The following is a 25,360-nucleotide window of genomic DNA, read 5'->3' on the forward strand; positions in this document are numbered from 1 at the left end:
TAACATTCAAAATTTAGAAGTTTTTTCTAGATATATGTTTTGGAAAAACTTGCATATGAATTACAAAATGAAATCCAACATATTTTAGTGATTTATGTTGAGTGAACATTACAAAGTATACCTTTCACATAGCCTAGATTTTGTAAAATCCTTAACTTAGCTGAGAAATAACTTAACTTTTCTATAGGCATGCTATAAAGTTTTATAAAAAGATTAGGGATGTAGGCATTAGAGCAATTTCTCATTGAGCTAAGGCTGTTCTGATTTCACTGATTCCTTCTAAACATGTGAGATGTATTTTTTATATGCAGATATGCAAATAACCATTATAGTATCAATTTGGTCAAAGAATTGCTTTGCAACACAGATTACCAAAATCAAACAAGTTAACAAGTAAAAACTGACATTTTCCTAAAGGTTTTTTAAGTTTTATGAAAATATTAGGGATGTAGGCTTTATAGCAATTTCTCATTGGACTATGGATGTTCGGATTTCAATGATTCATTTTAAACATGTGAGATATAATTTTTATATGCAGATATGTAATATCCTTTATTGTATCAATTTGGTCAAAGATTTTTTTCCAACACAGATTACCAAAATTGAACAAGTTAACAGGTAAATACTTACCTTTTCCAAAAGGATACCTTTAACTATGCACCAAAAACCTAAAAAAACTATAACTAGGTGTACATCATGCACATCATTGTTTATGTTGTATTTATTTTCCTATGGGAATTACATTTAGAAATGTACATTCTTTACAACATTGTCATCCATTGAATTCATGCAGAGTTTGAAGATTTCAAATTGTGACAAAATGAAAGACTCGACCACGAAGGGACTCGAATCCTCAATCTTCTGATCCGAAGTCAGACGCCTTATCCATTAGGCCACATGGTCATCTTTATAGAAGTTGTCAAACCTGTGGAAGGTGTGGTAAAAGTAACCTCAAGTATAACATTCAAAATTTAGAAGTTTTTTCTAGATATATGTTTTGGAAAAACTTGCATATGAATTACAAAATGCAATCCAACATATTTGAGTGATTTATGTTGAGTGAACATTACAAAGTATACCTTTCACATAGCCTAGATTTTGTAAAATCCTTAACTTAGCTGAGAAATAACTTAACTTTTCTATAGGCATGCTATAAAGTTTTATAAAAAGATTAGGGATGTAGGCATTAGAGCAATTTCTCATTGAACTATGGGCGTTTCTGATTTCACTGATTCCTTCTAAACATGTGAGATGTATTTTTTATATGCAGATATGCAAATAACCATTATAGTATCAATTTGGTCAAAGAACTGCTTTGCAACACAGATTACCAAAATCAAACAAGTTAACAGGTAAACACTTACATTTTCCTAAAGGTTTTTTAAGTTTTATGAAAATATTAGGGATGTAGGCTTTATAGCAATTTCTCATTGGACTATGGATGTTCGGATTTCAATGATTCATTTTAAACATGTGAGATATAATTTTTATATGCAGATATGCAATATCCTTTATTGTATCAATTTGGTCAAAGATTTTTTTCCAACACAGATTACCAAAATTGAACAAGTTAACAGGTAAATACTTACCTTTTCCAAAAGGATACCTTTTACTATGCACCAAAAACTTAAAAAAACTATAACTATGTGTACATCATGCACATCATTGTTTATGTTGTATTTATTTTCCTATGGGAATTACATTTAGAAATGTACATTCTTTACAACATTGTCATCCATTGAATTCATGCAGAGTTTGAAGATTTCAAATTGTGACAAAATGAAAGACTCGACCACGAAGGGACTCGAACCCTCAATCTTCTGATCCAAAGTCAGACGCCTTATCCATTAGGCCACGCGGTCATCTTTATAGAAGTTGTCGAACCTGTGGAAGGTGTGGTAAAAGTAACCTCAAGTATAACATTCAAAATTTAGAAGTTTTTTCTAGATATATGTTTTGGAAAAACTTGCATATGAATTACAAAATGAAATCCAACATATTTTAGTGATTTATGTTGAGTGAACATTACAAAGTATACCTTTCACATAGCCTAGATTTTGTAAAATCCTTAACTTAGCTGAGAAATAACTTAACTTTTCTATAGGCATGCTATAAAGTTTTATAAAAAGATTAGGGATGTAGGCATTAGAGCAATTTCTCATTGAGCTAAGGCTGTTCTGATTTCACTGATTCCTTCTAAACATGTGAGATGTATTTTTTATATGCAGATATGCAAATAACCATTATAGTATCAATTTGGTCAAAGAATTGCTTTGCAACACAGATTACCAAAATCAAACAAGTTAACAAGTAAAAACTGACATTTTCCTAAAGGTTTTTTAAGTTTTATGAAAATATTAGGGATGTAGGCTTTATAGCAATTTCTCATTGGACTATGGATGTTCGGATTTCAATGATTCATTTTAAACATGTGAGATATAATTTTTATATGCAGATATGTAATATCCTTTATTGTATCAATTTGGTCAAAGATTTTTTTCCAACACAGATTACCAAAATTGAACAAGTTAACAGGTAAATACTTACCTTTTCCAAAAGGATACCTTTTACTATGCACCAAAAAGCTAAAAAAACTATAACTATGTGTACATCATGCACATCATTGTTTATGTTGTATTTATTTTCCTATGGGAATTACATTTAGAAATGTACATTCTTTACAACATTGTCATCCATTGAATTCATGCAGAGTTTGAAGATTTCAAATTGTGACAAAATGAAAGACTCGACCACGAAGGGACTCGAATCCTCAATCTTCTCATCCGAAGTCAGACGCCTTATCCATTAGGCCACACGGTCATCTTTATAGAAGTTGTCAAACCTGTGGAAGGTGTGGTAAAAGTAAACTCAAGTATAACATTCAAAATTTAGAAGTTTTTTCTAGATATATGTTTTGGAAAAACTTGCATATAAATTACAAAATGCAATCCAACATATTTGAGTGATTTATGTTGAGTGAACATTACAAAGTATACCTTTCACATAGCCTAGATTTTGTAAAATCCTTAACTTAGCTGAGAAATAACTTAACTTTTCTATAGGCATGCTATAAAGTTTTATAAAAAGATTAGGGATGTAGGCATTAGAGCAATTTCTCATTGAACTATGGGCGTTTCTGATTTCACTGATTCCTTCTAAACATGTGAGATGTATTTTTTATATGCAGATATGCAAATAACCATTATAGTATCAATTTGGTCAAAGAACTGCTTTGCAACACAGATTACCAAAATCAAACAAGTTAACAGGTAAACACTTACATTTTCCTAAAGGTTTTTTAAGTTTTATGAAAATATTAGGGATGTAGGCTTTATAGCAATTTCTCATTGGACTATGGATGTTCGGATTTCAATGATTCATTTTAAACATGTGAGATATAATTTTTATATGCAGATATGCAATATCCTTTATTGTATCAATTTGGTCAAAGATTTTTTTCCAACACAGATTACCAAAATTGAACAAGTTAACAGGTAAATACTTACCTTTTCCAAAAGGATACCTTTTACTATGCACCAAAAACCTAAAAAAACTATAACTATGTGTACATCATGCACATCATTGTTTATGTTGTATTTATTTTCCTATGGGAATTACATTTAGAAATGTACATTCTTTACAACATTGTCATCCATTGAATTCATGCAGAGTTTGAAGATTTCAAATTGTGACAAAATGAAAGACTCGACCACGAAGGGACTCGAACCCTCAATCTTCTGATCCAAAGTCAGATGGCTTATCCATTAGGCCACGCGGTAATCTTTATAGAAGTTGTCGAACCTGTGGAAGGTGTGGTAATAGTAACCTCAAGTATAACATTCAAAATTTAGAAGTTTTTTCTAGATATATGTTTTGGAAAAACTTGCATATGAATTACAAAATGAAATCCAACATATTTTAGTGATTTATGTTGAGTGAACATTACAAAGTATACCTTTCACATAGCCTACATTTTGTAAAATCCTTAACTTAGCTGAGAAATAACTTAACTTTTCTATAGGCATGCTATAAAGTTTTATAAAAAGATTAGGGATGTAGGCATTAGAGCAATTTCTCATTGAGCTATGGCTGTTCTGATTTCAGTGATTCCTTCTAAACATGTGAGATGTATTTTTTATATGCAGATATGCAAATAACCATTATAGTATCAATTTGGTCAAAGAATTGCTTTGCAACACAGATTACCAAAATCAAACAAGTTAACAGGTAAACACTTACATTTTCCTAAAGGTTTTTTAAGTTTTATGAAAATATTAGGGATGTAGGCTTTATAGCAATTTCTCATTGGACTATGGATGTTCGGATTTCAATGATTCATTTTAAACATGTGAGATATAATTTTTATATGCAGATATGCAAATATCCTTTATTGTATCAATTTGGTCAAATATTTTTTTCCAACACAGATTACCAAAATTGAACAAGTTAAGAGGTAAATACTTACATTTTCCAAAAGGATACCTTTTACTATGCACCAAAAACCTAAAAAACCAATAACTATGTGTACATCATGCACATCATTGTTTATGTTGTATTTATTTTCCTATGGGAATTACATTTAGAAATGTGCATTCTTTACAACATTGTCATCCATTGAATTCATGCAGAGTTTGAAGATTTCAAATAGTGACAAAAAGAATGACTTGACCATGAAGGGACACGAACCCTCAATCTTTTGATCAGTAGTCAGACGCCTCATCCATTATGCCACGCTGTCATCTATGTCGAAATTGTCAAACCTGTGGAAGTTGTGGTAATAGTAACCTCAAGTATAACATTCAAAATTTAGAAGCATTTTCTAGAGGTATGTTTTGGAAAAACTTGCATATGAATTACAAAATGAAATCCAACATATTTTAGTGATTTATGTTGAGTGAACATTACAAAGTATACCTTTCACATAGCCTAGATTTTGTAAAATCCTTAACTTAGCTGAGAAATAACTTAACTTTTCTATAGGCATGCTATAAAGTTTTATAAAAAGATTAGGGATGTAGGCATAAGAGCAATTTCTCATTGAGCTATGGCTGTTCTGATTTCACTGATTCCTTCTAAACATGTGAGATGTATTTTTTATATGCAGATATGCAAATAACCATTATAGTATCAATTTGGTCAAAGAATTGCTTTGCAACACAGATTACCAAAATCAAACAAGTTAACAGGTAAACACTGACATTTTCCTAAAGGTTTTTTAAGTTTTATGAAAATATTAGGGATGTAGGCTTTATAGCAATTTCTCATTGGACTATGGATGTTCGGATTTCAATGATTCATTTTAAACATGTGAGATATAATTTTTATATGCAGATATGCAAATATCCTTTATTGTATCAATTTGGTCAAAGATTTTTTTCCAACACAGATTACCAAAATTGAACAAGTTAACAGGTAAATACTTACCTTTTCCAAAAGGATACCTTTTACTATGCACCAAAAACCTAAAAAAACTATAACTATGTGTACATCATGCACATCATTGTTTATGTTGTATTTATTTTCCTATGGGAATTACATTTAGAAATGTACATTCTTTACAACATTGTCATCCATTGAATTCATGCAGAGTTTGAAGATTTCAAATTGTGACAAAATGAAAGACTCGACCACGAAGGGACTCGAGCCCTCAATCTTCTGATCCGAAGTCAGACGCCTCATCCATTATGCCACGCTGTCATCTATGTCGAAATTGTCGAACCTGTGGAAGGTGTGGTAATAGTAACCTCAAGTATAACATTCAAAATTTAGAAGCTTTTTCTATAGGTATGTTTTGTAAAAACTTGCATATGAATTACAAAATGAAATCCAACATATTTTAGTGATTTATGTTGAGTGAACATTACAAAGTATACCTTTCACATATCCTAGATTTTGTAAAATCCTTAACTTAGCTGAGAAATAACTTAACTTTTCTATAGGCATGCTATAAAGTTTTATAAAAAGATTAGGGATGTAGGCATAAGAGCAATTTCTCATTGAGCTATGGCTGTTCTGATTTCACTGATTCCTTCTAAACATGTGAGATGTATTTTTTATATGCAGATATGCAAATAACCATTATAGTATCAATTTGGTCAAAGAATTGCTTTGCAACACAGATTACCAAAATCAAACAAGTTAACAGGTAAACACTGACATTTTCCTAAAGGTTTTTTAAGTTTTATGAAAATATTAGGGATGTAGGCTTTATAGCAATTTCTCATTGGACTATGGATGTTCGGATTTCAATGATTCATTTTAAACATGTGAGATATAATTTTTATATGCAGATATGCAAATATCCTTTATTGTATCAATTTGGTCAAAGATTTTTTTCCAACACAGATTACCAAAATTGAACAAGTTAACAGGTAAATACTTACCTTTTCCAAAAGGATACCTTTTACTATGCACCAAAAACCTAAAAAAACTATAACTATGTGTACATCATGCACATCATTGTTTATGTTGTATTTATTTTCCTATGGGAATTACATTTAGAAATGTACATTCTTTACAACATTGTCATCCATTGAATACATGCAGAGTTTGAAGACTTCAAATTGTGACAAAATGAAAGACTCGACCACGAAGGGACTCGAACCCTCAATCTTCTGATCCGAAGTCAGACGCCTTATCCATTAGGCCACGCAGTCATCTTTATAGAAGTTGTCGAACCTGTGGAAGGTGTGGTAAAAGTAACCTCAAGTATAACATTCAAAATTTAGAAGTTTTTTCTAGATATATGTATTGGAAAAACTTGCATATGAATTACAAAATGAAATCCAACATATTTTAGTGATTTATGTTGAGTGAACATTACAAAGTATACCTTTCACATAGCCTAGATTTTGTAAAATCCTTAACTTAGCTGAGAAATAACTTAACTTTTCTATAGGCATGCTATAAAGTTTTATAAAAAGATTAGGGATGTAGGCATAAGAGCAATTTCTCATTGAGCTATGGCTGTTCTGATTTCACTGATTCCTTCTAAACATGTGAGATGTATTTTTTATATGCAGATATGCAAATAACCATTATAGTATCAATTTGGTCAAAGAATTGCTTTGCAACACAGATTACCAAAATCAAACAAGTTAACAGGTAAACACTGACATTTTCCTAAAGGTTTTTTAAGTTTTATGAAAATATTAGGGATGTAGGCTTTATAGCAATTTCTCATTGGACTATGGATGTTCGGATTTCAATGATTCATTTTAAACATGTGAGATATAATTTTTATATGCAGATATGCAAATATCCTTTATTGTATCAATTTGGTCAAAGATTTTTTTCCAACACAGATTACCAAAATTGAACAAGTTAACAGGTAAATACTTACCTTTTCCAAAAGGATACCTTTTACTATGCACCAAAAACCTAAAAAAACTATAACTATTTGTACATCATGCACATCATTGTTTATGTTGTATTTATTTTCCTATGGGAATTACATTTAGAAATGTACATTCTTTACAACATTGTCATCCATTGAATTCATGCAGAGTTTGAAGATTTCAAATTGTGACAAAATGAAAGACTCGACCACGAAGGGACTCGAACCCTCAATCTTCTGATCCGAAGTCAGACGCCTTATCCATTAGGCCACGCAGTCATCTTTATAGAAATTGTCGAACCTGTGGAAGGTGTGGTAATAGTAACCTCAAGTATAACATTCAAAATTTAGAAGCTTTTTCTAGAGGTATGTTTTGGAAAAACTTGCATATGAATTACAAAATAAAATCCAACATATTTTAGTGATTTATGTTGAGTGAACATTACAAAGTATACCTTTCACATAGCCTAGATTTTGTAAAATCCTTAACTTAGCTGAGAAATAACTTAACTTTTCTATAGGCATGCTATAAAGTTTTATAAAAAGATTAGGGATGTAGGCATTAGAGCAATTTCTCATTGAGCTATGGCTGTTCTGATTTCAGTGATTCCTTCTAAACATGTGAGATGTATTTTTTATATGCAGATATGCAAATAACCATTATAGTATCAATTTGGTCAAAGAACTGCTTTGCAACACAGATTACCAAAATCAAACAAGTTAACAGGTAAACACTTACATTTTCCTAAAGGTTTTTTAAGAATTATGAAAATATTAGGGATGTAGGCTTTATAGCAATTTCTCATTGGACTATGGATGTTCGGATTTCAATGATTCATTTTAAACATGTGAGATATAATTTTTATATGCAGATATGTAATATCCTTTATTGTATCAATTTGGTCAAAGATTTTTTTCCAACACAGATTACCAAAATTGAACAAGTTAACAGGTAAATACTTACCTTTTCCAAAAGGATACCTTTTACTATGCACCAAAAACCTAAAAAAACTATAACAATGTGTACATCATGCACATCATTGTTTATGTTGTATTTGTTTTCCTATGGGAATTAAATTAGAAATGTACATTCTTTACAACATTGTCATCCATTGAATTCATGCAGAGTTTGAAGATTTCAAATTGTGACAAAATGAAAGACTCGACCACGAAGGGACTCGAACCCTCAATCTTCTGATCCGAAGTCAGACGCCTTATCCATTAGGCCACGCGGTCATCTTTATAGAAGTTGTCGAACCTGTGGAAGGTGTGGTAAAAGTAACCTCAAGTATAACATTCAAAATTTAGAAGTTTTTTCTAGATATATGTTTTGGAAAAACTTGCATATGAATTACAAAATGAAATCCAACATATTTTAGTGATTTATGTTGAGTGAACATTACAAAGTATACCTTTCACATATCCTAGATTTTGTAAAATCCTTAACTTAGCTGAGAAATAACTTAACTTTTCTATAGGCATGCTATAAAGTTTTATAAAAAGATTAGGGATGTAGGCATAAGAGCAATTTCTCATTGAGCTATGGCTGTTCTGATTTCACTGATTCCTTCTAAACATGTGAGATGTATTTTTTATATGCAGATATGCAAATAACCATTATAGTATCAATTTGGTCAAAGAATTGTTTTGCAACACAGATTACCAAAATCAAACAAGTTAACAGGTAAACACTGACATTTTCCTAAAGGTTTTTTAAGTTTTATGAAAATATTAGGGATGTAGGCTTTATAGCAATTTCTCATTGGACTATGGATGTTCGGATTTCAATGATTCATTTTAAACATGTGAGATATAATTTTTATATGCAGATATGCAAATATCCTTTATTGTATCCATTTGGTCAAAGATTTTTTTCCAACACAGATTACCAAAATTGAACAAGTTAACAGGTAAATACTTACATTTTCCAAAAGGATACCTTTTACTATGCACCAAAAACCTAAAAAAACTATAACTATGTGTACATCATGCACATCATTGTTTATGTTGTATTTATTTTCCTATGGGAATTACATTTAGAAATGTACATTCTTTACAACATTGTCATCCATTGAATTCATGCAGAGTTTGAAGATTTCAAATTGTGACAAAATGAAAGACTCGACCACGAAGGGACTCGAACCCTCAATCTTCTGATCCAAAGTCAGACGCCTTATCCATTAGGCCACGCGGTCATCTTTATAGAAGTTGTCGAACCTGTGGAAGGTGTGGTAATAGTAACCTCAAGTATAACATTCAAAATTTAGAAGTTTTTTCTAGATATATGTTTTGGAAAAACTTGCATATGAATTACAAAATGAAATCCAACATATTTTAGTGATTTATGTTGAGTGAACATTACAAAGTATACCTTTCACATAGCCTAGATTTTGTAAAATCCTTAACTTAGCTGAGAAATAACTTAACTTTTCTATAGGCATGCTATAAAGTTTTATAAAAAGATTAGGGATGTAGGCATTAGAGCAATTTCTCATTGAGCTATGGCTGTTCTGATTTCAGTGATTCCATCTAAACATGTGAGATGTATTTTTTATATGCAGATATGCAAATAACCATTATAGTATCAATTTGGTCAAAGAATTGCTTTGCAACACAGATTACCAAAATCAAACAAGTTAACAGGTAAACACTTACATTTTCCTAAAGGTTTTTTAAGTTTTATGAAAATATTAGGGATGTAGGCTTTATAGCAATTTCTCATTGGACTATGGATGTTCGGATTTCAATGATTCATTTTAAACATGTGAGATATAATTTTTATATGCAGATATGCAAATATCCTTTATTGTATCAATTTGGTCAAATATTTTTTTCCAACACAGATTACCAAAATTGAACAAGTTAAGAGGTAAATACTTACATTTTCCAAAAGGATACCTTTTACTATGCACCAAAAACCTAAAAAACCTATAACTATGTGTACATCATGCACATCATTGTTTATGTTGTATTTATTTTCCTATGGGAATTACATTTAGAAATGTGCATTCTTTACAACATTGTCATCCATTGAATTCATGCAGAGTTTGAAGATTTCAAATAGTGACAAAAAGAATGACTTGACCATGAAGGGACACGAACCCTCAATCTTTTGATCAGTAGTCAGACGCCTCATCCATTATGCCACGCTGTCATCTATGTCGAAATTGTCAAACCTGTGGAAGTTGTGGTAATAGTAACCTCAAGTATAACATTCAAAATTTAGAAGCATTTTCTAGAGGTATGTTTTGGAAAAACTTGCATATGAATTACAAAATGAAATCCAACATATTTTAGTGATTTATGTTGAGTGAACATTACAAAGTATACCTTTCACATAGCCTAGATTTTGTAAAATCCTTAACTTAGCTGAGAAATAACTTAACTTTTCTATAGGCATGCTATAAAGTTTTATAAAAAGATTAGGGATGTAGGCATAAGAGCAATTTCTCATTGAGCTATGGCTGTTCTGATTTCACTGATTCCTTCTAAACATGTGAGATGTATTTTTTATATGCAGATATGCAAATAACCATTATAGTATCAATTTGGTCAAAGAATTGCTTTGCAACACAGATTACCAAAATCAAACAAGTTAACAGGTAAACACTGACATTTTCCTAAAGGTTTTTTAAGTTTTATGAAAATATTAGGGATGTAGGCTTTATAGCAATTTCTCATTGGACTATGGATGTTCGGATTTCAATGATTCATTTTAAACATGTGAGATATAATTTTTATATGCAGATATGCAAATATCCTTTATTGTATCAATTTGGTCAAAGATTTTTTTCCAACACAGATTACCAAAATTGAACAAGTTAACAGGTAAATACTTACCTTTTCCAAAAGGATACCTTTTACTATGCACCAAAAACCTAAAAAAACTATAACTATTTGTACATCATGCACATCATTGTTTATGTTGTATTTATTTTCCTATGGGAATTACATTTAGAAATGTACATTCTTTACAACATTGTCATCCATTGAATTCATGCAGAGTTTGAAGATTTCAAATTGTGACAAAATGAAAGACTCGACCACGAAGGGACTCGAACCCTCAATCTTCTGATCCGAAGTCAGACGCCTTATCCATTAGGCCACGCAGTCATCTTTATAGAATTTGTCGAACCTGTGGAAGGTGTGGTAATAGTAACCTCAAGTATAACATTCAAAATTTAGAAGCTTTTTCTAGAGGTATGTTTTGGAAAAACTTGCATATGAATTACAAAATAAAATCCAACATATTTTAGTGATTTATGTTGAGTGAACATTACAAAGTATACCTTTCACATAGCCTAGATTTTGTAAAATCCTTAACTTAGCTGAGAAATAACTTAACTTTTCTATAGGCATGCTATAAAGTTTTATAAAAAGATTAGGGATGTAGGCATTAGAGCAATTTCTCATTGAGCTATGGCTGTTCTGATTTCACTGATTCCTTCTTAACATGTGAGATGTATTTTTTATATGCAGATATGCAAATAACCATTATAGTATCAATTTGGTCAAAGAACTGCTTTGCAACACAGATTACCAAAATCAAACAAGTTAACAGGTAAACACTTAAATTTTCCTAAAGGTTTTTTAAGAATTATGAAAATATTAGGGATGTAGGCTTTATAGCAATTTCTCATTGGACTATGGATGTTCGGATTTCAATGATTCATTTTAAACATGTGAGATATAATTTTTATATGCAGATATGTAATATCCTTTATTGTATCAATTTGGTCAAAGATTTTTTTCCAACACAGATTACCAAAATTGAACAAGTTAACAGGTAAATACTTACCTTTTCCGAAAGGATACCTTTTACTATGCACCAAAAACCTAAAAAAACTATAACAATGTGTACATCATGCACATCATTGTTTATGTTGTATTTGTTTTCCTATGGGAATTAAATTTAGAAATGTACATTCTTTACAACATTGTCATCCATTGAATTCATGCAGAGTTTGAAGATTTCAAATTGTGACAAAATGAAAGACTCGACCACGAAGGGACTCGAACCCTCAATCTTCTGATCCGAAGTCAGACGCCTTATCCATTAGGCCACGCGGTCATCTTTATAGAAGTTGTCGAACCTGTGGAAGGTGTGGTAAAAGTAACCTCAAGTATAACATTCAAAATTTAGAAGTTTTTTCTAGATATATGTTTTGGAAAAACTTGCATATGAATTACAAAATGAAATCCAACATATTTTAGTGATTTATGTTGAGTGAACATTACAAAGTATACCTTTCACATATCCTAGATTTTGTAAAATCCTTAACTTAGCTGAGAAATAACTTAACTTTTCTATAGGCATGCTATAAAGTTTTATAAAAAGATTAGGGATGTAGGCATAAGAGCAATTTCTCATTGAGCTATGGCTGTTCTGATTTCACTGATTCCTTCTAAACATGTGAGATGTATTTTTTATATGCAGATATGCAAATAACCATTATAGTATCAATTTGGTCAAAGAATTGTTTTGCAACACAGATTACCAAAATCAAACAAGTTAACAGGTAAACACTGACATTTTCCTAAAGGTTTTTTAAGTTTTATGAAAATATTAGGGATGTAGGCTTTATAGCAATTTCTCATTGGACTATGGATGTTCGGATTTCAATGATTCATTTTAAACATGTGAGATATAATTTTTATATGCAGATATGCAAATATCCTTTATTGTATCAATTTGGTCAAAGATTTTTTTCCAACACAGATTACCAAAATTGAACAAGTTAACAGGTAAATACTTACATTTTCCAAAAGGATACCTTTTACTATGCACCAAAAACCTAAAAAAACTATAACTATGTGTACATCATGCACATCATTGTTTATGTTGTATTTATTTTCCTATGGGAATTACATTTAGAAATGTACATTCTTTACAACATTGTCATCCATTGAATTCATGCAGAGTTTGAAGATTTCAAATTGTGACAAAATGAAAGACTCGACCACGAAGGGACTCGAACCCTCAATCTTCTGATCCAAAGTCAGACGCCTTATCCATTAGGCCACGCGGTCATCTTTATAGAAGTTGTCGAACCTGTGGAAGGTGTGGTAATAGTAACCTCAAGTATAACATTCAAAATTTAGAAGTTTTTTCTAGATATATGTTTTGGAAAAACTTGCATATGAATTACAAAATGAAATCCAACATATTTTAGTGATTTATGTTGAGTGAACATTACAAAGTATACCTTTCACATAGCCTAGATTTTGTAAAATCCTTAACTTAGCTGAGAAATAACTTAACTTTTCTATAGGCATGCTATAAAGTTTTATAAAAAGATTAGGGATGTAGGCATTAGAGCAATTTCTCATTGAGCTATGGCTGTTCTGATTTCAGTGATTCCATCTAAACATGTGAGATGTATTTTTTATATGCAGATATGCAAATAACCATTATAGTATCAATTTGGTCAAAGAATTGCTTTGCAACACAGATTACCAAAATCAAACAAGTTAACAGGTAAACACTTACATTTTCCTAAAGGTTTTTTAAGTTTTATGAAAATATTAGGGATGTAGGCTTTATAGCAATTTCTCATTGGACTATGGATGTTCGGATTTCAATGATTCATTTTAAACATGTGAGATATAATTTTTATATGCAGATATGCAAATATCCTTTATTGTATCAATTTGGTCAAATATTTTTTTCCAACACAGATTACCAAAATTGAACAAGTTAAGAGGTAAATACTTACATTTTCCAAAAGGATACCTTTTACTATGCACCAAAAACCTAAAAAACCTATAACTATGTGTACATCATGCACATCATTGTTTATGTTGTATTTATTTTCCTATGGGAATTACATTTAGAAATGTGCATTCTTTACAACATTGTCATCCATTGAATTCATGCAGAGTTTGAAGATTTCAAATAGTGACAAAAAGAATGACTTGACCATGAAGGGACACGAACCCTCAATCTTTTGATCAGTAGTCAGACGCCTCATCCATTATGCCACGCTGTCATCTATGTCGAAATTGTCAAACCTGTGGAAGTTGTGGTAATAGTAACCTCAAGTATAACATTCAAAATTTAGAAGCATTTTCTAGAGGTATGTTTTGGAAAAACTTGCATATGAATTACAAAATGAAATCCAACATATTTTAGTGATTTATGTTGAGTGAACATTACAAAGTATACCTTTCACATAGCCTAGATTTTGTAAAATCCTTAACTTAGCTGAGAAATAACTTAACTTTTCTATAGGCATGCTATAAAGTTTTATAAAAAGATTAGGGATGTAGGCATAAGAGCAATTTCTCATTGAGCTATGGCTGTTCTGATTTCACTGATTCCTTCTAAACATGTGAGATGTATTTTTTATATGCAGATATGCAAATAACCATTATAGTATCAATTTGGTCAAAGAATTGCTTTGCAACACAGATTACCAAAATCAAACAAGTTAACAGGTAAACACTGACATTTTCCTAAAGGTTTTTTAAGTTTTATGAAAATATTAGGGATGTAGGCTTTATAGCAATTTCTCATTGGACTATGGATGTTCGGATTTCAATGATTCATTTTAAACATGTGAGATATAATTTTTATATGCAGATATGCAAATATCCTTTATTGTATCAATTTGGTCAAAGATTTTTTTCCAACACAGATTACCAAAATTGAACAAGTTAACAGGTAAATACTTACCTTTTCCAAAAGGATACCTTTTACTATGCACCAAAAACCTAAAAAAACTATAACTATGTGTACATCATGCACATCATTGTTTATGTTGTATTTATTTTCCTATGGGAATTACATTTAGAAATGTACATTCTTTACAACATTGTCATCCATTGAATTCATGCAGAGTTTGAAGATTTCAAATTGTGACAAAATGAAAGACTCGACCACGAAGGGACTCGAGCCCTCAATCTTCTGATCCGAAGTCAGACGCCTCATCCATTATGCCACGCTGTCATCTATGTCGAAATTGTCGAACCTGTGGAAGGTGTGGTAATAGTAACCTCAAGTATAACATTCAAAATTTAGAAGCTTTTTCTAGAGGTATGTTTTGGAAAAACTTGCATATGAATTACAAAATGAAATCCAACATATTTTAGTGATTTATGTTGAGTGAACATTACAAAGTATACCTTTCACATATCCTAGATTTTGTAAAATCCTTAACTTAGCTGAGAAATAACTTAACTTTTCTATAGGCATGCTATAAAGTTTTATAAAAAGATTAGGGATGTAGGCATAAGAGCAATTTCTCATTGAGCTATGGCTGTTCTGATTTCACTGATTCCTTCTAAACATGTGAGATGTATTTTTTATATGCAGATATGCAAATAACCATTATAGTATCAATTTGGTCAAAGAATTGCTTTGCAACACAGATTACCAAAATCAAACAAGTTAACAGGTAAACACTGACATTTTCCTAAAGGTTTTTTAAGTTTTATGAAAATATTAGGGATGTAGGCTTTATAGCAATTTCTCATTGGACTATGGATGTTCGGATTTCAATGATTCATTTTAAACATGTGAGATATAATTTTTATATGCAGATATGCAAATATCCTTTATTGTATCAATTTGGTCAAAGATTTTTTTCCAACACAGATTACCAAAATTGAACAAGTTAACAGGTAAATACTTACCTTTTCCAAAAGGATACCTTTTACTATGCACCAAAAACCTAAAAAAACTATAACTATGTGTACATCATGCACATCATTGTTTATGTTGTATTTATTTTCCTATGGGAATTACATTTAGAAATGTACATTCTTTACAACATTGTCATCCATTGAATACATGCAGAGTTTGAAGATTTCAAATTGTGACAAAATGAAAGACTCGACCACGAAGGGACTCGAACCCTCAATCTTCTGATCCGAAGTCAGACGCCTTATCCATTAGGCCACGCAGTCATCTTTATAGAAGTTGTTGAACCTGTGGAAGGTGTGGTAAAAGTAACCTCAAGTATAACATTCAAAATTTAGAAGTTTTTTCTAGATATATGTATTGGAAAAACTTGCATATGAATTACAAAATGAAATCCAACATATTTTAGTGATTTATGTTGAGTGAACATTACAAAGTATACCTTTCACATAGCCTAGATTTTGTAAAATCCTTAACTTAGCTGAGAAATAACTTAACTTTTCTATAGGCATGCTATAAAGTTTTATAAAAAGATTAGGGATGTAGGCATAAGAGCAATTTCTCATTGAGCTATGGCTGTTCTGATTTCACTGATTCCTTCTAAACATGTGAGATGTATTTTTTATATGCAGATATGCAAATAACCATTATAGTATCAATTTGGTCAAAGAATTGCTTTGCAACACAGATTACCAAAATCAAACAAGTTAACAGGTAAACACTGACATTTTCCTAAAGGTTTTTTAAGTTTTATGAAAATATTAGGGATGTAGGCTTTATAGCAATTTCTCATTGGACTATGGATGTTCGGATTTCAATGATTCATTTTAAACATGTGAGATATAATTTTTATATGCAGATATGCAAATATCCTTTATTGTATCAATTTGGTCAAAGATTTTTTTCCAACACAGATTACCAAAATTGAACAAGTTAACAGGTAAATACTTACCTTTTCAAAAAGGATACCTTTTACTATGCACCAAAAACCTAAAAAAACTATAACTATTTGTACATCATGCACATCATTGTTTATGTTGTATTTATTTTCCTATGGGAATTACATTTAGAAATGTACATTCTTTACAACATTGTCATCCATTGAATTCATGCAGAGTTTGAAGATTTCAAATTGTGACAAAATGAAAGACTCGACCACGAAGGGACTCGAACCCTCAATCTTCTGATCTGAAGTCAGACGCCTTATCCATTAGGCCACGCAGTCATCTTTATAGAATTTGTCGAACCTGTGGAAGGTGTGGTAATAGTAACCTCAAGTATAACATTCAAAATTTAGAAGCTTTTTCTAGAGGTATGTTTTGGAAAAACTTGCATATGAATTACAAAATAAAATCCAACATATTTTAGTGATTTATGTTGAGTGAACATTACAAAGTATACCTTTCACATAGCCTAGATTTTGTAAAATCCTTAACTTAGCTGAGAAATAATTTAACTTTTCTATAGGCATGCTATAAAGTTTTATAAAAAGATTAGGGATGTAGGCATTAGAGCAATTTCTCATTGAGCTATGGCTGTTCTGATTTCAGTGATTCCTTCTAAACATGTGAGATGTATTTTTTATATGCAGATATGCAAATAACCATTATAGTATCAATTTGGTCAAAGAACTGCTTTGCAACACAGATTACCAAAATCAAACAAGTTAACAGGTAAACACTTAAATTTTCCTAAAGGTTTTTTAAGAATTATGAAAATATTAGGGATGTAGGCTTTATAGCAATTTCTCATTGGACTATGGATGTTCGGATTTCAATGATTCATTTTAAACATGTGAGATATAATTTTTATATGCAGATATGTAATATCCTTTATTGTATCAATTTGGTCAAAGATTTTTTTCCAACACAGATTACCAAAATTGAACAAGTTAACAGGTAAATACTTACCTTTTCAAAAAGGATACCTTTTACTATGCACCAAAAACCTAAAAAAACTATAACTATTTGTACATCATGCACATCATTGTTTATGTTGTATTTATTTTCCTATGGGAATTACATTTAGAAATGTACATTCTTTACAACATTGTCATCCATTGAATTCATGCAGAGTTTGAAGATTTCAAATTGTGACAAAATGAAAGACTCGACCACGAAGGGACTCGAACCCTCAATCTTCTGATCTGAAGTCAGACGCCTTATCCATTAGGCCACGCAGTCATCTTTATAGAATTTGTCGAACCTGTGGAAGGTGTGGTAATAGTAACCTCAAGTATAACATTCAAAATTTAGAAGCTTTTTCTAGAGGTATGTTTTGGAAAAACTTGCATATGAATTACAAAATAAAATCCAACATATTTTAGTGATTTATGTTGAGTGAACATTACAAAGTATACCTTTCACATAGCCTAGATTTTGTAAAATCCTTAACTTAGCTGAGAAATAACTTAACTTTTCTATAGGCATGCTATAAAGTTTTATAAAAAGATTAGGGATGTAGGCATTAGAGCAATTTCTCATTGAGCTATGGCTGTTCTGATTTCAGTGATTCCTTCTAAACATGTGAGATGTATTTTTTATATGCAGATATGCAAATAACCATTATAGTATCAATTTGGTCAAAGAACTGCTTTGCAACACAGATTACCAAAATCAAACAAGTTAACAGGTAAACACTTAAATTTTCCTAAAGGTTTTTTAAGAATTATGAAAATATTAGGGATGTAGGCTTTATAGCAATTTCTCATTGGACTATGGATGTTCGGATTTCAATGATTCATTTTAAACATGTGAGATATAATTTTTATATGCAGATATGTAATATCCTTTATTGTATCAATTTGGTCAAAGATTTTTTTCCAACACAGATTACCAAAATTGAACAAGTTAACAGGTAAATACTTACCTTTTCCAAAAGGATACCTTTTACTATGCACCAAAAACCTAAAAAAACTATAACAATGTGTACATCATGCACATCATTGTTTATGTTGTATTTGTTTTCCTATGGGAATTAAATTTAGAAATGTACATTCTTTACAACATTGTCATCCATTGAATTCATGCAGAGTTTGAAGATTTCAAATTGTGACAAAATGAAAGACTCGACCACGAAGGGACTCGAACCCTCAATCTTCCGATCCGAAGTCAGACGCCTTATCCATTAGGCCACGCGGTCATCTTTATAGAAGTTGTCGAACCTGTGGAAGGTGTGGTAAAAGTAACCTCAAGTATAACATTCAAAATTTAGAAGTTTTTTCTAGATATATGTTTTGGAAAAACTTGCATATGAATTACAAAATGAAATCCAACATATTTTAGTGATTTATGTTGAGTGAACATTACAAAGTATACCTTTCACATATCCTAGATTTTGTAAAATCCTTAACTTAGCTGAGAAATAACTTAACTTTTCTATAGGCATGCTATAAAGTTTTATAAAAAGATTAGGGATGTAGGCATAAGAGCAATTTCTCATTGAGCTATGGCTGTTCTGATTTCACTGATTCCTTCTAAACATGTGAGATGTATTTTTTATATGCAGATATGCAAATAACCATTATAGTATCAATTTGGTCAAAGAATTGTTTTGCAACACAGATTACCAAAATCAAACAAGTTAACAGGTAAACACTGACATTTTCCTAAAGGTTTTTTAAGTTTTATGAAAATATTAGGGATGTAGGCTTTATAGCAATTTCTCATTGGACTATGGATGTTCGGATTTCAATGATTCATTTTAAACATGTGAGATATAATTTTTATATGCAGATATGCAAATATCCTTTATTGTATCAATTTGGTCAAAGATTTTTTTCCAACACAGATTACCAAAATTGAACAAGTTAACAGGTAAATACTTACATTTTCCAAAAGGATACCTTTTACTATGCACCAAAAACCTAAAAAAACTATAACTATGTGTACATCATGCACATCATTGTTTATGTTGTATTTATTTTCCTATGGGAATTACATTTAGAAATGTACATTCTTTACAACATTGTCATCCATTGAATTCATGCAGAGTTTGAAGATTTCAAATTGTGACAAAATGAAAGACTTGACCACGAAGGGACTCGAACCCTCAATCTTCTGATCCGAAGTCAGACGTCTTACCCATTAGGCCACGCGGTCATCTTTATAAAAGTTGTCGAACCTGTGGAAGGTGTGGTAAAAGTAACCTCAAGTATAACATTCAAAATTTAGAAGTTTTTTCTAGATATATGTATTGGAAAAACTTGCATATGAATTACAAAATGAAATCCAACATATTTTAGTGATTTATGTTGAGTGAACATTACAAAGTATACCTTTCACATAGCCTAGATTTTGTAAAATCCTTAACTTAGCTGAGAAATAACTTAACTTTTCTATAGGCATGCTATAAAGTTTTATAAAAAGATTAGGGATGTAGGCATAAGAGCAATTTCTCATTGAGCTATGGCTGTTCTGATTTCACTGATTCCTTCTAAACATGTGAGATGTATTTTTTATATGCAGATATGCAAATAACCATTATAGTATCAATTTGGTCAAAGAATTGCTTTGCAACACAGATTACCAAAATCAAACAAGTTAACAGGTAAACACTGACATTTTCCTAAAGGTTTTTTAAGTTTTATGAAAATATTAGGGATGTAGGCTTTATAGCAATTTCTCATTGGACTATGGATGTTCGGATTTCAATGATTCATTTTAAACATGTGAGATATAATTTTTATATGCAGATATGCAAATATCCTTTATTGTATCAATTTGGTCAAACATTTTTTTCCAACACAGATTACCAAAATTGAACAAGTTAAGAGGTAAATACTTACATTTTCCAAAAGGATACCTTTTACTATGCACCAAAAACCTAAAAAACCTATAACTATGTGTACATCATGCACATCATTGTTTATGTTGTATTTATTTTCCTATGGGAATTACATTTAGAAATGTACATTCTTTACAACATTGTCATCCATTGAATTCATGCAGAGTTTGAAGATTTCAAATAGTGACAAAAAGAATGACTTGACCATGAAGAGACATGAACCCTCAATCTTCTGATCAGAAGTCAGATGCCTCATCCATTATGCCACGCTGTCATCTATGTCAAAATTGTCGAACCTGTGGAAGGTGTGGTAATAGTAACCTCAAGTATAACATTCAAAATTTAGAAGCTTTTTCTAGAGGTATGTTTTGGAAAAACTTGCATATGAATTACAAAATGAAATCCAACATATTTTAGTGATTTATGTTGAGTGAACATTACAAAGTATACCTTTCACATATCCTAGATTTTGTAAAATCCTTAACTTAGCTGAGAAATAACTTAACTTTTCTATAGGCATGCTATAAAGTTTTATAAAAAGATTAGGGATGTAGGCATAAGGGCAATTTCTCATTGAGCTATGGCTGTTCTGATTTCAACTGATTCCTTCTAAACATGTGAGATGTATTTTTTATATGCAGATATGCAAATAACCATTATAGTATCAATTTGGTCAAAGAATTGCTTTGCAACACAGATTACCAAAATCAAACAAGTTAACAGGTAAACACTGACATTTTCCTAAAGGTTTTTTAAGTTTTATGAAAATATTAGGGATGTAGGCTTTATAGCAATTTCTCATTGGACTATGGATGTTCGGATTTCAATGATTCATTTTAAACATGTGAGATATAATTTTTATATGCAGATATGCAAATATCCTTTATTGTATCAATTTGGTCAAAGATTTTTTTCCAACACAGATTACCAAAATTGAACAAGTTAACAGGTAAATACTTACCTTTTCCAAAAGGATACCTTTTACTATGCACCAAAAACCTAAAAAAACTATAACTATGTGTACATCATGCACATCATTGTTTATGTTGTATTTATTTTCCTATGGGAATTACATTTAGAAATGTACATTCTTTACAACAAAATGTACATTTCTAAATTTAATTCCCATAGGAAAATAAATATGCAGATATGCAAATATCCTTTATTGTATCAATTTGGTCAAAGATTTTTTTCCAACACAGATTACCAAAATTGAACAAGTTAACAGGTAAATACTTACCTTTTCCAAAAGGATACCTTTTACTATGCACCAAAAACCTAAAAAAACTATAACTATGTGTACATCATGCACATCATTGTTTATGTTGTATTTATTTTCCTATGGGAATTACATTTAGAAATGTACATTCTTTACAACATTGTCATCCATTGAATTCATGCAGAGTTTGAAGATTTCAAATTGTGACAAAATGAAAGACTCGACCACGAAGGGACTCGAGCCCTCAATCTTCTGATCCGAAGTCAGACGCCTCATCCATTATGCCACGCTGTCATCTATGTCGAAATTGTCGAACCTGTGGAAGGTGTGGTAATAGTAACCTCAAGTATAACATTCAAAATTTAGAAGCTTTTTCTAGAGGTATGTTTTGGAAAAACTTGCATATGAATTACAAAATGAAATCCAACATATTTTAGTGATTTATGTTGAGTGAACATTACAAAGTATACCTTTCACATAGCCTAGATTTTGTAAAATCCTTAACTTAGCTGAGAAATAACTTAACTTTTCTATAGGCATGCTATAAAGTTTTATAAAAAGATTAGGGATGTAGGCATAAGAGCAATTTCTCATTGAGCTATGGCTGTTCTGATTTCACTGATTCCTTCTAAACATGTGAGATGTATTTTTTATATGCAGATATGCAAATAACCATTATAGTATCAATTTGGTCAAAGAATTGCTTTGCAACACAGATTACCAAAATCAAACAAGTTAACAGGTAAACACTGACATTTTCCTAAAGGTTTTTTAAGTTTTATGAAAATATTAGGGATGTAGGCTTTATAGCAATTTCTCATTGGACTATGGATGTTCGGATTTCAATGATTCATTTTAAACATGTGAGATATAATTTTTATATGCAGATATGCAAATATCCTTTATTGTATCAATTTGGTCAAAGATTTTTTTCCAACACAGATTACCAAAATTGAACAAGTTAACAGGTAAATACTTACCTTTTCCAAAAGGATACCTTTTACTATGCACCAAAAACCTAAAAAAACTATAACTATTTGTACATCATGCACATCATTGTTTATGTTGTATTTATTTTCCTATGGGAATTACATTTAGAAATGTACATTCTTTACAACATTGTCATCCATTGAATTTATGCAGAGTTTGAAGATTTCAAATTGTGACAAAATGAAAGACTCGACCACGAAGGGACTCGAACCCTCAATCTTCTGATCAGAAGTCAGACGCCTTATCCATTAGGCCACGCAGTCATCTTTATAGAATTTGTCAAACCTGTGGAAGGTGTGGTAATAGTAACCTCAAGTATAACATTCAAAATTTAGAAGCTTTTTCTAGAGGTATGTTTTGGAAAAACTTGCATATGAATTACAAAATAAAATCCAACATATTTTAGTGATTTATGTTGAGTGAACATTACAAAGTATACCTTTCACATAGCCTAGATTTTGTAAAATCCTTAACTTAGCTGAGAAATAACTTAACTTTTCTATAGGCATGCTATAAAGTTTTATAAAAAGATTAGGGATGTAGGCATAAGAGCAATTTCTCATTGAGCTATGGCTGTTCTGATTTCACTGATTCCTTCTAAACATGTGAGATGTATTTTTTATATGCAGATATGCAAATAACCATTATAGTATCAATTTGGTCAAAGAATTGTTTTGCAACACAGATTACCAAAATCAAACAAGTTAACAGGTAAACACTGACATTTTCCTAAAGGTTTTTTAAGTTTTATGAAAATATTAGGGATGTGGGCTTTATAGCAATTTCTCATTGGACTATGGATGTTCGGATTTCAATGATTCATTTTAAACATGTGAGATATAATTTTTATATGCAGATATGCAAATATCCTTTATTGTATCAATTTGGTCAAAGATTTTTTTCCAACACAGATTACCAAAATTGAACAAGTTAACAGGTAAATACTTACATTTTCCAAAAGGATACCTTTTACTATGCACCAAAAACCTAAAAAAACTATAACTATGTGTACATCATGCACATCATTGTTTATGTTGTATTTATTTTCCTATGGGAATTACATTTAGAAATGTACATTCTTTACAACATTGTCATCCATTGAATTCATGCAGAGTTTGAAGATTTCAAATTGTGACAAAAAGAATGACTTGACCATGAAGAGACATGAACCCTCAATCTTCTGATCAGAAGTCAGATGCCTCATCCATTATGCCACGCTGTCATCTATGTCAAAATTGTCGAACCTGTGGAAGGTGTGGTAATAGTAACCTCAAGTATAACATTCAAAATTTAGAAGCTTTTTCTAGAGGTATGTTTTGGAAATACTTGCATATGAATTACAAAATGAAATCCAACATATTTTAGTGATTTATGTTGAGTGAACATTACAAAGTATACCTTTCACATATCCTAGATTTTGTAAAATCCTTAACTTAGCTGAGAAATAACTTAACTTTTCTATAGGCATGCTATAAAGTTTTATAAAAAGATTAGGGATGTAGGCATAAGAGCAATTTCTCATTGAGCTATGGCTGTTCTGATTTCACTGATTCCTTCTAAACATGTGAGATGTATTTTTTATATGCAGATATGCAAATAACCATTATAGTATCAATTTGGTCAAAGAATTGCTTTGCAACACAGATTACCAAAATCAAACAAGTTAACAGGTAAACACTGACATTTTCCTAAAGGTTTTTTAAGTTTTATGAAAATATTAGGGATGTAGGCTTTATAGCAATTTCTCATTGGACTATGGATGTTCGGATTTCAATGATTCATTTTAAACATGTGAGATATAATTTTTATATGCAGATATGCAAATATCCTTTATTGTATCAATTTGGTCAAAGATTTTTTTCCAACACAGATTACCAAAATTGAACAAGTTAACAGGTAAATACTTACCTTTTCCAAAAGGATACCTTTTACTATGCACCAAAAACCTAAAAAAACTATAACAATGTGTACATCATGCACATCATTGTTTATGTTGTATTTGTTTTCCTATGGGAATTAAATTTAGAAATGTACATTCTTTACAACATTGTCATCCATTGAATTCATGCAGAGTTTGAAGATTTCAAATTGTGACAAAATGAAAGACTCGACCACGAAGGGACTCGAACCCTCAATCTTCTGATCCGAAGTCAGACGCCTTATCCATTAGGCCACGCGGTCATCTTTATAGAAGTTGTCGAACCTGTGGAAGGTGTGGTAAAAGTAACCTCAAGTATAACATTCAAAATTTAGAAGTTTTTTCTAGATATATGTTTTGGAAAAACTTGCATATGAATTACAAAATGAAATCCAACATATTTTAGTGATTTATGTTAAGTGACCATTACAAAGTATACCTTTCACATATCCTAGATTTTGTAAAATCCTT

The 25,360-nt window shown here is 30.8% G+C and overlaps 14 non-coding genes across 14 annotated transcripts; all 14 read right to left on the minus strand.

The window, feature by feature from the left end:
- Positions 1 to 830: 830 nt before the first annotated feature.
- Positions 831 to 903, minus strand: TRNAR-UCG (transfer RNA arginine (anticodon UCG)). Its single transcript has one exon. It is a non-coding gene; the product is annotated as a tRNA-Arg (tRNA).
- An 886-nt stretch (positions 904 to 1,789) lies between these two features.
- TRNAQ-UUG (transfer RNA glutamine (anticodon UUG)) lies at positions 1,790 to 1,862 on the minus strand. Its single transcript has one exon. It is a non-coding gene; the product is annotated as a tRNA-Gln (tRNA).
- Positions 1,863 to 6,583: 4,721 nt separating this feature from the next.
- TRNAR-UCG (transfer RNA arginine (anticodon UCG)) lies at positions 6,584 to 6,656 on the minus strand. The gene has a single exon. It is a non-coding gene; the product is annotated as a tRNA-Arg (tRNA).
- Positions 6,657 to 7,542: 886 nt separating this feature from the next.
- Positions 7,543 to 7,615, minus strand: TRNAR-UCG (transfer RNA arginine (anticodon UCG)). The gene has a single exon. It is a non-coding gene; the product is annotated as a tRNA-Arg (tRNA).
- Positions 7,616 to 8,499: 884 nt separating this feature from the next.
- TRNAR-UCG (transfer RNA arginine (anticodon UCG)) lies at positions 8,500 to 8,572 on the minus strand. Its single transcript has one exon. It is a non-coding gene; the product is annotated as a tRNA-Arg (tRNA).
- An 886-nt stretch (positions 8,573 to 9,458) lies between these two features.
- Positions 9,459 to 9,531, minus strand: TRNAQ-UUG (transfer RNA glutamine (anticodon UUG)). Its single transcript has one exon. It is a non-coding gene; the product is annotated as a tRNA-Gln (tRNA).
- A 1,845-nt stretch (positions 9,532 to 11,376) lies between these two features.
- TRNAR-UCG (transfer RNA arginine (anticodon UCG)) lies at positions 11,377 to 11,449 on the minus strand. Its single transcript has one exon. It is a non-coding gene; the product is annotated as a tRNA-Arg (tRNA).
- Positions 11,450 to 12,334: 885 nt separating this feature from the next.
- Positions 12,335 to 12,407, minus strand: TRNAR-UCG (transfer RNA arginine (anticodon UCG)). The gene has a single exon. It is a non-coding gene; the product is annotated as a tRNA-Arg (tRNA).
- An 886-nt stretch (positions 12,408 to 13,293) lies between these two features.
- On the minus strand, positions 13,294 to 13,366 carry TRNAQ-UUG (transfer RNA glutamine (anticodon UUG)). The gene has a single exon. It is a non-coding gene; the product is annotated as a tRNA-Gln (tRNA).
- A 2,804-nt stretch (positions 13,367 to 16,170) lies between these two features.
- On the minus strand, positions 16,171 to 16,243 carry TRNAR-UCG (transfer RNA arginine (anticodon UCG)). Its single transcript has one exon. It is a non-coding gene; the product is annotated as a tRNA-Arg (tRNA).
- A 2,802-nt stretch (positions 16,244 to 19,045) lies between these two features.
- On the minus strand, positions 19,046 to 19,118 carry TRNAR-UCG (transfer RNA arginine (anticodon UCG)). The gene has a single exon. It is a non-coding gene; the product is annotated as a tRNA-Arg (tRNA).
- Positions 19,119 to 20,004: 886 nt separating this feature from the next.
- Positions 20,005 to 20,077, minus strand: TRNAR-UCG (transfer RNA arginine (anticodon UCG)). The gene has a single exon. It is a non-coding gene; the product is annotated as a tRNA-Arg (tRNA).
- A 3,084-nt stretch (positions 20,078 to 23,161) lies between these two features.
- Positions 23,162 to 23,234, minus strand: TRNAR-UCU (transfer RNA arginine (anticodon UCU)). Its single transcript has one exon. It is a non-coding gene; the product is annotated as a tRNA-Arg (tRNA).
- A 1,845-nt stretch (positions 23,235 to 25,079) lies between these two features.
- TRNAR-UCG (transfer RNA arginine (anticodon UCG)) lies at positions 25,080 to 25,152 on the minus strand. Its single transcript has one exon. It is a non-coding gene; the product is annotated as a tRNA-Arg (tRNA).
- Positions 25,153 to 25,360: the final 208 nt, after the last annotated feature.

Source organism: Taudactylus pleione, unplaced genomic scaffold (assembly GCF_031769625.1).
Source record: "Taudactylus pleione unplaced genomic scaffold, aTauple2 ptg000914l, whole genome shotgun sequence".
NCBI classification, from domain to species: Eukaryota; Metazoa; Chordata; class Amphibia; order Anura; family Myobatrachidae; genus Taudactylus; species Taudactylus pleione.